The sequence below is a fragment of the Ascaphus truei genome, chromosome 5 (assembly GCF_040206685.1).
Source record: "Ascaphus truei isolate aAscTru1 chromosome 5, aAscTru1.hap1, whole genome shotgun sequence".
Lineage (NCBI taxonomy): Eukaryota > Metazoa > Chordata > Amphibia > Anura > Ascaphidae > Ascaphus > Ascaphus truei.
Window position 1 is genome coordinate 61,314,494 of NC_134487.1, and position 15,649 is coordinate 61,330,142.

General features: G+C 47.5%; 1 protein-coding gene across 1 annotated transcript in view; it reads left to right on the top strand.

Moving 5' to 3' along the window:
- Positions 1-9,404: 9,404 nt before the first annotated feature.
- The window catches only part of IQUB (IQ motif and ubiquitin domain containing), a 52,632-nt gene continuing 46,387 nt past the window's right edge, over positions 9,405-15,649 (top strand). Inside the window, 1 exon segment of the mRNA XM_075599899.1 lies at positions 9,405-9,534. The gene's annotated coding sequence lies outside the window, so the exon portion shown is untranslated.

Below are 15,649 nucleotides of genomic sequence, written 5' to 3' on the forward strand. Positions count from 1 at the left end.
ATCTATGTGCTCTTTGGTGAAATTCAGATGGGCAGCAATGTTCTTTTTAGAGAGCAGTGATTTCCTCCTGGCTATCATTCCATGAGCTCCATTCTTATGTAGCCCTTTTCCCATAGTGGAGTCATGAACACTCACATTAGCCAAGAAAAGTGTGGCCTGTAGATCCTTGAATGTTACTTTGGGGTTCTTAGCGACTCTGGATGATTTTCTGGTTTGTTCTTGGAGAGATTTTGGTAGGGCGACCGCTCATGAGTAGAATGACTGTAGTCTTGAACTTTCTCCATTTGTATAAATTATTTTGTAACCCTTTTTTAAGACTGATGAGCATCAATACCTGCTTTTCTGAGGTCCTCAGAGATTTCTTTTGATCAGGACATGACGTGTTTACAAACACCTGTATGGTGAAGACCAAACTCCAAAAGTTTCTGATTTTTATATAAGGTGGGGCCACACAAACTCACACTTAAAGATCTACCTAATTATTTAAAAACATATGATTCTAATTATCCCCTTTAATTTAGCTGATCAAACCATGGTTTCACTTACTTTTGACTCTTAATGACTCATTTTATGTCTAATTCATACATGTTTTTGTTTTCAAAAGACATGGAATTGGTTAATATAAACCCGATTGGATATTTTAAAAAAAGACCAGTTTTGATTCAAGAATGTTATCATGGAAAAACTATGGAATTTCTGTAATTATCATTGGTGTTCATTTCTCACCACAGTAGATCTTTTGGGATGTAAGCACAGGTATGATTCGTTGAAGCAATGATATAGAACAGGGGGGCGCAAACTTTTTTCCCTGCGCCCCCCTGACGCTGTCCCCTCGCTCCCGCGCCCCCCCCAACCCCAACTTACCCGCGCTCCGGCGTAATGACGTCACGTTGCCATAGCAACATGACGTCACATGACCTCGCAGCGTCATTTTGGCGCCACGTTGCCATGGCGACGCCGGGAGGAAGCCGCCGGAGCCACGGGTAAGTATGGTTTACAGAGGCCCTGCAGCTCCCCCGGCACTTAATTTAAGTGCCTTCGGGAAGCGCGCGGGGCCTCTGTAAACCCCGCGCCCCCCGTCAGCAGTCTCGCGCCCCCCCTGGGGGTCGCGCCCCACAGATTGCGCACCGCTGATATAGAAGATGCTGTTTTTTTATACTACTGTACAAATGCTTAAAATTACTGCATGGTATCCACGATAATTTCCATTACTGTAAATGTTGTCTGACATGAGGAACCCACAGACTTGTTTTAAAGCAAGCAACGTTACAGCTCTGTTTCAGTTGTAATTGATTCTTGTAAATTGTGGCCCAGATATAACCTGCTTTGATTGCTTTGTACTATTTGTGACTCTTGGCATATATCAGATGAAGCAACCTTTAGAGAAACATGATATGAAACCTTATCAAACCAAGACAACTTTTAAATGAATGCTGCTTCAAATGACATTTACCCGTTGCTTAACATATTACACAAACATGACCCTTTTATGTGTAAGATAAAGTCTGCGTTAAAAAAAACAAAAAACAACAACTTCATATATACTTAGGTCATTTTAACCAAGAAAGCAGAAAAAAAAATCTTACCTCTTCTGTTTCCAGCTATCCCAGAACAGAGGCAAAACAATATACTGTATGATCTGTACAAAATATATGTTTAGTGTTTAATTTACACATACAATAGATGCAGTGTTTCTACTCTCATAATATTGCAGACAAATATGACAGTGTTTTTCAACCTTTTTTCTCTCGGGCACCCCTAAACACTGTGCTCAGTTGCCGAGGCACCCCTACTACAGGACAGGGTTACAGAAAACACAGAAAAGAGAGACAGTTACAGAGACAGTCAATGACGACAGGGGAGTCAGTGGGGGCAGAAAGTCACAGAAAACACACACACCCCTCAGGACAGTCAGAGAAAGCACACACACGCCCCTCCCCCCCTCCTCCTCACTTCTATTCCGGGTGCTGGTGCGCTCCTGTATCCGGGCAGAGTACATGTACGCCGAGTCCACTGGGACGGTTTCAGAGTTTGCCTCCCAGCGGGCGTTAGGCGGGTTGCTCTGCTCGTTATCCCCCATTTGGATTTTTTTACATTAACTCTCCTATTTTAGTGCACATAATTTTAATTTACTGTTGCACTAGATACCGGTTTATGTTATATTTTTGTTGATCTGGTATTTTTTCTCACTGCATCCTTAGGACCAGTGAGTTACCTGTTGATCTGATTGGCCGGCCAATCAGAACTACCAGATTAAATAGTCCTCCTCACTTCTACTGCCCATGCTGCTTCCTCCTCTGCTTGGCCACACCCTGCAGGCTCCTGACACCTCCTCCTGATTGGCTGCTGGTTAATGCAGCCAGTCAGGATAGAGGAAACTGCCCTGCTCTCTCCCTGCTCTGTGAGAGCTGGGAAATCCTGTGGGGCCCTTTTGATCCTCTCACGGAACCCCAGGGTGCTGCAGAACCCTGGTTGGGAAACACTTGTGAAAGAATTATTGGCAGGAGGGCTATGGAGAAGACAACGGGTCTGGGGTTACTGGTCTTTCATTTTGTCTCCTCTATTGTATGTGTGTATCTCTGATGTGTGTATTGGTCATTCTGTGTACAGGATGGAATGTGTGATTGGGCAAGGTTTGCTCTGCGATTATCCCAGGTAAATCATATACTCCCTAGGAATTTGGGTGAAACAAGTCTAGCCCCTCCTCCCCCTCCCAATCGCAGATAGGGTCCCCTTAGGTGTTCTGGGGTCTGGCTAGGTGTCTCTGTGTGGTGCATACCTGCTGGCAACAGGAGGGCCTGAGTCTCCCGCGATGACATGGGGGAATAACAGGAACAGGTTACTGGGGTGAATGCCTTCGTTCTGGTTCAATGGTGCAGCGCCTCCATCTATAGTAAGCCCCAGGAATGTGGGGTGGAATCCTTACCACAGAGTTTCCCCTCCAGGGATGAGAGATTCCAGTCTCACACAGGGTTGTCTTTAAAAGCAAGTCTCTTTATTCACAGCAGGACAGCAGCAGCAGCAGCCGACAGGTACAGTTCATGCACAGTCCACTAACTGTTCTCCCTTGTGATGGTCCTGCCTCCACTCTGGATCCTACGGGCATCCAGAGTGGGGCTAGCTCTTCCCTCACCCCCTAAGCAGGGTGAGAGGTACTTGGTCCACCTTACTAACTATAGTTAGATCAGCTCTACTCATGAGCTGATCACTCCTCTGCTTCCTAACTCACTAACAGTTCACACTCCAACTTTTTGCTCCACTCTAAATAGGAAGTGACACTGCTTTATGTAACCTCCAGTAGGCACCGCCCCTGCGTCTCTTGATTGGACACAGGGTCTCGTGACCTACCTTCACTTACACAACCCAGTGTCATAAGCGGGGGAAACCCATGTCAACTCCAGGCAATCTGCCCTTAGCAGAGTTTACACACAGGAGGAGGATAGAACTATAGCCCCATTTCTTACCAGGGCTACACAAGTATTATGGGATGGTTGCAATGTGGAGCTTGTGGATTGGGTGAAGGGATAATATATGCATATAAGAAAAGGGTTATATATAATGTATAAATACTGAGACTGGGATGACCCCACCTCAGATCACACTGAAACAGCTTGTTGATGTGTCATCTCCTTGTGCACTTGTAAATAAAGATTCCTTGATACTCACCGAACCTGCCTGCAGTTCTTGGTACCCCGGGGTTACCCCAGAAAAGGCTGCACCCACACAGTGTACTAAGCAGACAAAATCCCAAAAGGTACTAAACATTGCTAATCTTAATCGAACCTATATTGTGCCAAGGCATTGCACTGATTAGTAACTTTGTGCCCAAGGCCTTTATTCTATAACGATCGATGCGCTGAACAGGTACTATCACATTGCAGTCAATGGGGCTTTCCGTGTAATAGGGCTGTCTTTAAGTATGACTTCACTAACGTTCCTTTATATTTCTGCGTTAACTTTAAAGGACATTTGTGGACAGGTGTCGTTAGAGGGAACACCTTTTTTGCATCTCATTATCACTTATAGTTAACACAATGCTGTTTGTGGCTGAAAACAGGACTTAACATTGCATTATTAAGGTTTGAAGATACACATTAAGACATAACATAAGATACAGGGTAATGTCATGTTAACTCCTGTAACGGAGCTCTGTGGTTCTTGGCCACACTTATTAAATAATGATAGTCACTTAGCATATACTAATGCTATTACTGTCAATGTTATACACGTATGCTGAATAACTTAGCTGCTCAGAAACACTAAAACTGGGGTAATTTAAAAACTGCAGAACCAATGATTGACAAAGACTTCTTCAGGGCTTGCAATCCTTGACATGCTGTGTCAAAAGGATCTTGAAACAGTAGAAATGCAAATATATTGAAGGTGTTAGATGTGCAAATGACTAGTTAAACCATAAACCAAGTGATCCAATCCCATGAAATATTTTGGGGGATCCACATCAGAGTACTCAATGAATTTATTTCTTTATATTACCTCATGTGACATACACATTTTTGTGACTCACCTAAAAAACTGGGATCATTTGGTTGATGGTTTATCATAGTATGTAGGCAAGGAAGGGTGGGATATACCCGATGAAGGACCCTGAGTGGTTCGAAAGCATGTAACAGATCAACTACTTGTTGGTCCAATAAAAGGCATCATCCCACCGACTCCATCTCCCTCCTTTGTTGTTTCATAGTATGTAAAAATCCAGCAAACTAGAGAGCATCTGCAAAAAAATGATTCTGCAGTTTTAAAACAGGCACTTAACTTACAAGAAAATAGATGTTTTAAATATTGGAGTACTGCAACAGTCCTTCCAGCATTCTCTAATATACTGTAGGGCAATATTTACTAAGTAGTGCTATGTCATAAGACACCTTACGTGCTGGAAAGTAACTTACTGCCCATTCAATTGAATGGGTCACAGGGTGTCTTGTGATGCCGGAATGTGCCTTATAGAATAGCACCTCTTAGTAAATTTGGCCCATAGGTGGGATTCACAAAGCTTCAATAACGGATATCAGAGCTCGATCAGCGTTAACTGCCACTAAAGTCAAGTGGATGGTACAGTAAACTGCTGCTTTGAAGTACAGGTTATTTACTTATATGAAATCACGCACCCCAAACATGACCTGATATGTTAACGTAAACTGTCCTCCACTTCAGCTTAAAGCGGCAATCCGCGCAATTTTTTTTTACTCAGGATTGAAGCAGGGCGTCTCCGGAGCTGAGCTCCATTAATTTTCACTCGGGGGACCCCCTGCTTCCGGAGATACTTAAATACATAGGTGCTGCAGCCGCTCTACCAAGGTTCATGTTATGGCGGCGTTTCAAAGCTCCCGCACTCTGCGGACCAATAGTAATTTGTGACATCATCAATTTCGGCTTTCTATTGGCTCGCATGATGTAGGAGCATTAAACTTTGAAGCCCTGGTAGCTGAGCAAAGCGGCTACCGGCAACTACTACGGAGGTAAGTATCTCTGGAACAGTGGGTCCCTGATATGCCGATATGCATGTAGTACTATATAAATGTGCAATCTTATCTTACCAGTTAAAGGGTGGCACTAAAGGAATTGCAATATGAATAACAAGGAGTTTATTTTATTTGTACGGAATAGGATTGATACTGGAGGCCTGCTGGGAGCTCTGGGGGTCTCCGGGGGCCTCTGGTATCAATCCTATGCAGTGAAAATAAAATTACAGACAGTTTCATTACCTTAGCGGCTAACCGCTAAGGTAATAAAGGGGTTAAATAGCAGGCATTGATTTGCTGTTGGTAGAGGGGGTGGGTGAAGGTGGTAGTTGGCCCAGGATGGGTGTTTAGGCCTTGCAGGAGAGTGGCAGTGGAAGTTAACCCCTTCATTACCTTAGAGGTTACAACATCACACTGGAATGGATAAAAGTGCTATTAGCCAAAGATGAAAAAAAGAGCAAAAAAAAAATTACAGTGCAAAACAATAAAAACAAATACAACACTCTCCCCCAACACCCCCAGCCCCAATACACACTGTAATGAGCAACATTTTTATTATTTAGATCTGGATAATAGTTAATTTTCTCATAAAAAATACAACATTAGCCAGGATAAAGTATATTAAAGTTCTACTTACCCCTACCAGGATGAGGGCCACCCTCATCTTCATCATCGTCCTCCATGGGCAGCAACATTACAATAAAAAACAAACTACTGGCCACCAACCCCTTAATCCCCTTAGGGGTTAGTAACTGCTATATAGTAATAGTTGAACTACCATCCACTACAATAGCACCGTATCTACTACGAGACTGTTGCAAGAGCTATTCCCTCCTTTCCCCAACCTCCCTATTTAACCGCTATAGTAATTAATTACTATTAATATAGTAATTAACCCCCCTCCCCTGCAACCCACCCGGGAGGAGTACCCACCCTCCCCGGAGCAACAACCCCCATCCCCGCACCCATTGATTTTCACAGTGGTAAACCATGCCCCCAATATGGGCATGAATTGCCACTTCTTCCAATTAGTAAAAATGTGCTTTCAATTAACAAGTTTATCTTCTGGTGAGCACAGCTTCAATAAGTAACACATCCCACACCCTCCAATGATTAAGGCCTGTTCTATACTGTGTGCGGCCGTAGACGCGTGCCTGTGCGAACGTGCGTGCACGTGCCGCATGCTTTTTGTTGGTATAGAGTCTCAGTGCTGCCGGGAGCGACAGGTACTGTGTGTGTGTGTGTGAGTATATGTGTGTGTATAGGTTGTGTGCGTGAAATAATGGCTTAAATAAGATTTTTTTTAAAGGAAAAAAAAAAGTTGAATAAAGATTTTTTTATTTATTTGTGCACTCATTGATACATACACACATATACACACACATATCCATACAAACACATACACATACATTTAATCGGCGGTAGCGGCACAAAATCTTTATTTTCTGGTCTTCCCCGCTGTCTGTCGACACCACGCTCCCTGCCGTGCGCGCGCACGGCCCTTGTATAGAAGGGCTGACTAACCTCAGTCATCTATAACTGCCGTGTGCACGCATGGCGTAGCACGCGCCCACACTATAGAACCAGCCTAAGGCCCAGGCCATGGTTAGTGCTTGCTTGCTTAAGCGTGCTCTCGCTTGCTGATGCTTGCCACTGAGCCCCTACAGCCGCAATTAAAGCGGCTATAGTAGGGGCTCGCGCATGCTTTCCCTTGCTTGCTGAGGCGCGCTTGAACAGAGCCAACAGTGAAATTTTAAATTCACGCGCTGACTCCGCTCACGTGACGCCTCAGCAACTAATGGAAGGAGAGCAGGGAAATGTGAATGTGGTACTTATTGTCTGGCGCCAGCGGAGTGAGTGTGTGTGTGTGTGTTGATGTGCGTGTGCGTGTTGATGTGCGGTGCTGTCAGCCTGCGGGAGATGGAGGGGGCTTGTGCCGCCAGTGGGTGGGGGGAGCGGGTGATGTGCCCCCTTCTGCCCGATTCCTGTGGCTATCAGCCTGCGGGAGATGGAGGGGGCTTGCGCTGCCGGGGGGAGAGGGGGGGAGCCGGTGATATGCCCCCTTCTGCCCCGTATGTATGTATGTGTGTGTGTGTGTGCGTGTGTGCGTGCATGTATGTGTGTGTGCGTGTGTGTATGTATGTGTGTGTGCATGTATGGGTGTGTGTGCATGTATGGGTGTGTGTGCATGTATGTGTGTGTGTGCATGTGTGTGTGTGTGTGCATGTGTGTGTGTGTACCAGTGTGTATGTGTGCGTGTGTGTGTGTGTGTGTGTGTGCATGTATGTGTGTGTATGTGTGTGTGTGTACCAGTGTGTACCAGTGTGTACCAGTGTGTGCATGTGTGTGTGTGTATGTGTGTGTGTACCAGTGTGTATGTGTCTGTGTGGTGTGTGATGTGTGTGCGTCTGTGTGCGCGAATATATTTATCAAAGTTGCACAATGTTAATAAATAATTTATTCTCACATGTCTTTTTTTAATTTTTAAAATATTATATAATATACACACACACACACACACACACACACACACACACACACACACACACACACACACACACACACACACACACACACACACGTTCCCCAGTGACACACAAACACACAGACCACTTCAAAGTGACACACACACACAGTGATACCCGCCTCCCAAGCGCTTGCTGTCTCCTCTGCCAGGACAGCAAAAAGCTCCTGGTAGAGCGAGCGGCAGCAAGCGAGAGCGAGCAGCAGCACCACCTAAGCGCTTACTATGTCCGAGGCCTAAGACTGTGCTGTCTGGTAAGAATAAAGAAGATGAGTGAAACTCGGAGATACAGTAATCACTAAAAGTTGGTTCTGGACAAAAAAATTCTTTCCCACCCCCCACCAAAAAATTAAATGAAGTAAATATTGAACAGAGAAAGGGTACAGAAAGAATGGGAGGTAGGCGGGTGTACATTATGATAATGAACAAGACGGTATAAAGTACATTACATTATTATTAATAATGGATGTTTAACCCTTTGAGTGCCAGATGGGCTGCGGCACTGTCACAGGAAAGAGGAGTCATCCCCCCTTCGTCCGCCATCAGTTCAGATCACGTCCCAAGCTCCATAGGGGTGCAGGATGCAATCTCCCCTAAGAAAACAAGTAGCCAGGATCCAGGATGTCTTAGGACACTCAAAGGGTTCAATTAAAGGGGGATTGGGGGAGCTGGGTCAGGGAATTGGCTAAATGGATCATTATGCCATCATGGAAATGGAAAATGGGCAGACACAGTGGGTCAAGTGGTTTTTATCTGCTGTCAAATTGTATTTTCTATAGAAAAGTACTGAACTTTATTAGTGAGAATCCATTAAAGTCCATGTGAACCTTGATGCTAAAAATCAGTGAGAGTGGCAAGTCAATGTGAGTCACAGAAAAGTCGGTGAAAGTCACAGAAAGAGGAGACTATCTGCGAATAACTTCCCTCCTTTCTCCAATACAGATGTTTCCCAACAGATTCCAGTGCTTGAGACCTCCCTCCAATGAATGAGAGTCTCCTATGTATTTACAGTGTGAGTATGAGTGGCCTCGGATAGGCCTGGCCTGCAAGTATTCACAGTGAGTGAGTATAAGTGGCCTCTGATATGCCTGGCCTGCTAAGTATTCACAGTAAGTGAGTATGAGTGGCCTCGGATAGGCCTGGCCTGCTAAGTATTCACAGTGAGTGAGTATGAGTGGCCTCTGACAGGCCTGGGCTGCAAGTATTCACAGTGAGTGAGTATGAGTAGCCTCTGACAGGCCTGGGCTGCAAGTATTCACAGTGAGTGTGAGTATGAGTGGCCTCTGACAGGCCTGGGCTGCTTGCAGTAACTAGGAGGGACACGAACACCTCAGCCTCTTCAGCATTCCGCGCGCCTCGATGATTTGCCAGGAGACGCGCGGTCACGTTTTCGGTTGCCGTGGAGACGCCGGTGACAACAAAGCTCGAGACAACTTGACTGCAGCAGCGCGCGCTGGGGGCTCGCGGGGCGGCGGTTGGTGAAAACCTGGTTATATTGTTCCCGGACTAGCAGCCTCGCCACCAGCTCAGGTAACGGCCGCAGAGAGCATCGTGCTCAACTTATTCACAGCGAGGGTGTCTCAATTCACCACCACTGGGGATCAATATTAACTCCTTCAGTGGCGGGAGGAGCCTCTTTTATTGCCAGGGAGATAGCAAATTCACATTAACTCATTCAGTGCCCCGAGGTGTGCAAATATAATTTATTTAGTGACAGGAAGCTTTAAATGAACTCATCAGTGACCTCCCCCTCCCCAGGGTGCCCAAACGTTTCATGAGGCTTACAGGATCAGGCCCTCCAGTGTTTAGTGGGTTTCTCAGCAAGTGTGATTGAAAGTCCCTCTTCAGTTGCAGACCCGCAACATTCTCATATTCCCATGTTCAGTGCTTTCCTTTTTATGTTTTGAAATAGAAATTGTTTTTAGGGACATTGCTTAGGAAAGTATGCTAAGACTAGCACAGATATTCAGAAGGTCAAAGGACCAGATTCACTAAATTGGACTAAGTGTATACAGGTTGGGGATTTCTAACCAGTGATCCAAAAGAAATTCTTAGCCGGTTGTACACTGGGGAAGAGCCCTTTGGACCTCTTAGCATGGTGCTTATGGTACATAAGGGTTTGTCCAGGCGTGCGCGCTCGCACTCAGCGCGATCAAACACATTGCGACAGCGTGACAAGCGTACGATGCTCAGCTGCTTAGCGAAACAAATCAATTTGATTCTGCCGCTCGCTGGAGCGTCACGTGAGTGCCCCCCGACACTCCTCCCCACACGTGCAACTAGTTGGCCAGGAATCGCCGGGCAACCTGAGCTCCTGACATTACGGCGCTCGAGCGCCAGCGCGTTTGGTTGCACCCTGGACGAGGCCTAACTAGCACAGCACCATACCACTGAAACGTCTGAACCTCCGCAGTGCTAGTTGTATGCACATCATTGCACATACAGTACAGTAGAAAAAAGGTACCTACACAATCATTACCTACACAATTACACCATACTCGCGTTCTAATGTTTGGGGTCTGAGCTATAGGGACACAAAGAACAAATTGGGGCTATCTCGATCAGTAGGCAATTGGTGTTCCCATATGCTATTTATCTGCATATTCTTATAGAAAGCTATAAAGCTATAAAGTGGCAGCAGATAAATATAATTGCAATATAGTAAGGGGTTAATATTAACTAATTGAAAGTACCTTGTGCAGGAGAAAGGTGAGTTGGCTAGAGTAGCCGTGTGTATTAACCCTGTTTGCCATTCTAAGCCACGTGCTCACAAGTGTGCTGGTTGTGACAGATGGTATATTGGGACGGATTGAGGGGAGATTATGTTCATTTGAGGGACTTTTGCGGAATGTGAAAAGTGGGCCAGCTAGAGAGCTTTGTATTAACCATTGTCCTGTATGCAGGTCACATGCTCACAAGTGTGCCGTATGTGACATCTGTATACAGTCATACCCCGCTTTAAGGACACTCACTTTAAGTACACTCGCGAGTAAGTACATATCGCCCAATAGGCAAACGCCAGCTCGCGCATGCGCCTGTCATCACGTCCTGAACAGCAATACCGGCTCCCTACCTGAACCGAAGCTGTGTGCAAGCGGGGAGATTATAGAGCCTGTTACAAATGCGTTATTTACATCAGTTATGCACGTATATAACGATTGCAGTACAGTACATGCATCAATAAGTGGGAAAAGGTAGTGCTTCACTTTAAGTACATTTTCGCTTTACATACATGCTCCGGTCCCATTGCGTACGTTAATGCGGGGTATGCCTGTACTATAATTCAGAAAGTTTGTTTGTCTGGCTATACATATCTACACACTTAATCCTAGAGGCACCAAACTTGGCATGCTATCTAATAGGATCAAAAGGAAGAGTGTAGGTGGGGTTTTGGTATGTTTGGCCCATAGCTTCATATCTATCTATCTATCTATCTATCTATCTATCTATCTATCTATCTATCTATCTATCTATCTATCTATCTATCGCTTAGGTATGTTTCCTCATACAGATATCTGCAACTTATTATGAAGTCATGTGCCAGATATATAGCCTACCAGGTACAAACACCCAGTGGCTGACTTCCTTAGAGAAATTGTGTTTGGTGGATAAGAGGCGGCGGAGGAGACGGGTGCCCCAGGACAGCGAGGAAGAAGGAGAGGGTGGTTGTTATAGGAAGGGTGGGGATGAGGGAGGCCAAGAGATGAGTTTGGGGTTGTAGGTAGGAATCACACAGTTGATGGGGAAATGTAGGAGTTGCACAGGTAATGGGGAGATAGGAGACACATGGGTGATGGGGGGATGTAGGGGGCGATGGGGGAGAGGTGTAGGGGGCACACAGGCAGGAGAGGTGTAGGGGGAACACAGGCAGGAGTGCTATTGGGGGCATATGGACGATGGGAGGAGTGGTGAAAGGAGACAGGTGTAGGGGACATAGGGGTGATAAATGTTTAAGTAACCTTTAAGATCTCCTATATCGGCCTATGTTACGCCGTGTACAGCAGTCCGAAATTCTGAAAGGGAAAAATAAAGAAGTTGCTGACTTGAAGAACAAAGATTGAGACAAGTAGCAGTACAACTATTGTTAGAGATTAAAAAAAAATATTTTGAACTCTCCCTAATCTCCCTCTTAAAATGTAAGGCCTCGGACATGGTGAAGGGAAGAGCGTTGAGCAGCGCTGACGCTCATGCTCTCCTACTCAAGCAGGAGCTTTTTGAAGTGAAACTTCTTTAGTGGCACCTATTCTGATGGGGTAAAATGGAGAGTTGGGGGCGAAATGTGAAACGGAAGTGACATCACGGCTCCCCCCGCCCCCCGCTCCTCCCACACGTCTGCTGTCACAAGCGCCGCCGGCGCCGCTCCTAACGGGCGCTGCTCCCCCCACACGGCCAAATACATATGCGGCGGCGGCAATAGCCGCCGGCGCCGCTCCTAACGGCTGCCATTCCCCCCACACGTCCCCTGCCATGCCGCGCATGCGCACTACTATTGGCGACGCTTATGTACTTCTGCACATGCGCAGAACGGCTGGCAGTGGCGCCGTTGGTGAGAGGAGCAGGACGTTCGGGCGGCTCAGTATCGGCTTCTTCACCCCTCCCCGGCTCCTCCGGTCCCCGGCTCCTCCCCTCCCCGCCACAGTCCAGACAAATCCGGAGATCCCGGGAGAGAGGAAGAAACGGAGAGGCGGGGGGCAGCAGTGGGGGGAAGGAGCTGAGAGACGGCAGGGGGCAGACCCAAGGGCGCTGCTTAGTGTAATACAGGAGGAGGAGGGGAGACTAGATGTGCTGGAGTCCTCGATAGGAAGAGTGTGAGAGCAACAGGTTACCAGACACACACACAGGAGAGGGACTGAGGCTCACACACAGGAGAGGGAGGTAACCAGACACACACAGGAGAGGGACTGAGGCTCACACAGAGAGGTAACCAGACACACACAGGAGAGGGACTGAGGCTCACACACAGGGAGGTAACCAGACACACACAGGAGAGGGACTGAGGCTCACACAGAGAGGTAACCAGACACACACAGGAGAGGGACTGAGGCTCACACACAGGGAGGTAACCAGACACACACAGGAGAGGGACTGAGGCTCACACACAGGGCGGTAACCAGACACACACAGGAGAGGGACTGGGGCTCACACACACAGAGGTAACCAGACACACACAGGAGAGGGACTAAGGCCGAGTCCATACAAGGACAGGCCGTGCTGAGGCGTGCGGACGCTCAGCGCTGAGCCCCTGCATCCTCAATGAGGATGCCTTGAGAGGGGGCTCGCTCGTGCGGAGGCTTTGGAGTTTTCAGCCGAGCGCCAAGCTGTTTTTCAGCGCGCTGTTGGCTGAAAACCTCCAATGAGAGTGGGGCTGCGTCAACGTCACGGCGCAGTGACGTCGGCGCCGTGATGTCGACGTCAGTGCGTCGCGGGTGATTGGCCCAGCGACGTCACTGCCCTGCCTCCCTCAGTCTCCCCCCACCTCCGATCGCGGACCCTGGCTCGCCTGTATGTGCATGGAATCGCACAGCTTCTGCAGGCGAGCCTCAGCGTCCGCGCGGTTCAGCCCGGCTCCCACCCTCTATGGCCCGAGCCTAAGGCTCACACACAGAGAGGTAATCAGACACACACAGGAGAGGAGACAGGCTGCCGGTTATAACAGTAACACGCACACTCAGTCACACGCACACACACTCAGTCACACGCAAGCACACTCTGTCACACGCACGCACACTGTCACACGCACGCACACTCTGTCACACGCACACTGTCACACGCACGCACACTCTGTCACACGCACGCACACTTCACATGCACTCTGTCACACGCACGCACACTTTGTCACTCGCACACACTCTCTGTCACACGCACGCACTCTCTGTCACACGCACGCACTCTCTGTCACACGCACGCACTCTCTGTCACACGCACGCACTCTGTCACACGCACGCACTCTGTCACACGCACGCACTCTCTGTCACACGCACGCACTCTCTGTCACACGCACGCACACTCACAGTCACACGCACACTCACAGTCACACGCACACTCACAGTCACACGCACAGTCACAGTCACACGCACAGTCACACGCACACTCACAGTCACACGCCCTCTCACAGTCACACGCGCACACGAGGAATTCACACTAAGTGCAAATAGCTAATACAGGGGATGTGTGCCGAGCACGCGCATTATAAGTCAAATTTATTTGCATTTTGTCAATGAAATTGTATTTTGATTTTTAATTAAAACATCACCAACACAAATACAATTACAAAGTCAAAGAAGTTTCACTTACTATGCGCGTGCACAGCACACACCACATACATTAATAGGATGCATGGTACAAGAACTGAACTCCCCTGTTTACAAAAGTGCCTGATTAGGATTAGATATAATACAACTGTTTCATACCAAATTTAATTTAGCGGCACCTTTTGTTTTACAACCTGGGGGTTCATGTGTACAGGGGATAGGGTTATTCTTTTTTTTTTGTGTCCCTGCATGAGCGTCAGCGTGCGAGCTTGTAAAGCCGTGTGGGAGGGGGACGGGAGGCGAGGCTAGTGCACCACGTTACGGCGCAGACGTCACAGACTGCCATTGGCTTTTGGCAGTCACGTGACGTGCCCTCCGCTTCCCTCAGCGGCAAAATTTAAACTTGCCTGTCTCCTGCATTTCCACACGCCTCTGCACGCATGCGGAAGCGTGCAGAAGAGGCTCCAAAAGCCGCGCTGATTACAGATGCAGGGGGTAAGAGCATCTGCTCAGTGCGGCTCAGCATGGTCTTTTTGACCATGGCCCTGGCCTTAGACAGCTGATGTCTTGAAAGAACTTCAACTGGAGGCAGTTTTTAGAGTCTCTGTAGGTTGTTGCAGTTGTGAGGTGCACAGTAAGGCTGCGAGACCGCTGACGTCAGCCGTTGCCGTAGCTACACTGGCGACACACTTTATTCGAGCTCGGCTAGTCCCACGAATTCGGGTATACCCGGGTGTATTGAGGTTTGTGACTGTTTTCTGCCCGAGTGCATTGCGTTATTTTCCAGGCAGGGATTTAAGCATTTTATTCCCGCTGGCTGCAATACTGCGCAGTATATATATATATATATATATACTGCATTACAATTCATGAATTTATGCCATCTGGTAGACACGCGAAGCATTGCAGCCTATTAAATCCTAATCATTATCATTTAACAGATCAGCCGCCCGTCAGCCAGGCATGAACCATTTGCTGGGAAGGCAAACGCAACGGGGCTTGTCTGAGGTGAGGAGCGGCGCATTCCAGGTATCTGCCAGGTACATACTGGGTATTTGCTCGAATAAAGTGTGTCGCAGCAGTATTGCAATTCCTGCACTCTGGTGCAGGAGACCAAGGGAGGGCGATAAGGAGCGTGGCTTTGAGCGGTTCGCCCTCATTTGCTGAACCGCCACATGCCGCTGACGTCACGCTGTCGCCACTGGAAATCTCAAATTGTTTTGACCACAGCGATTTTGGTAGCTGTCACGTCACACATTGCCGTTGCGCTGACTATGGGCAGTCTCTACAGACTACATTAGGTTGCTTTGTGGCTGCACGCCGTCGCCATCTACAGCACTATATAGGCAGCCTAAGAGAAGGAGAAGCAACCGGATTCTTTATTGATCTTGGAT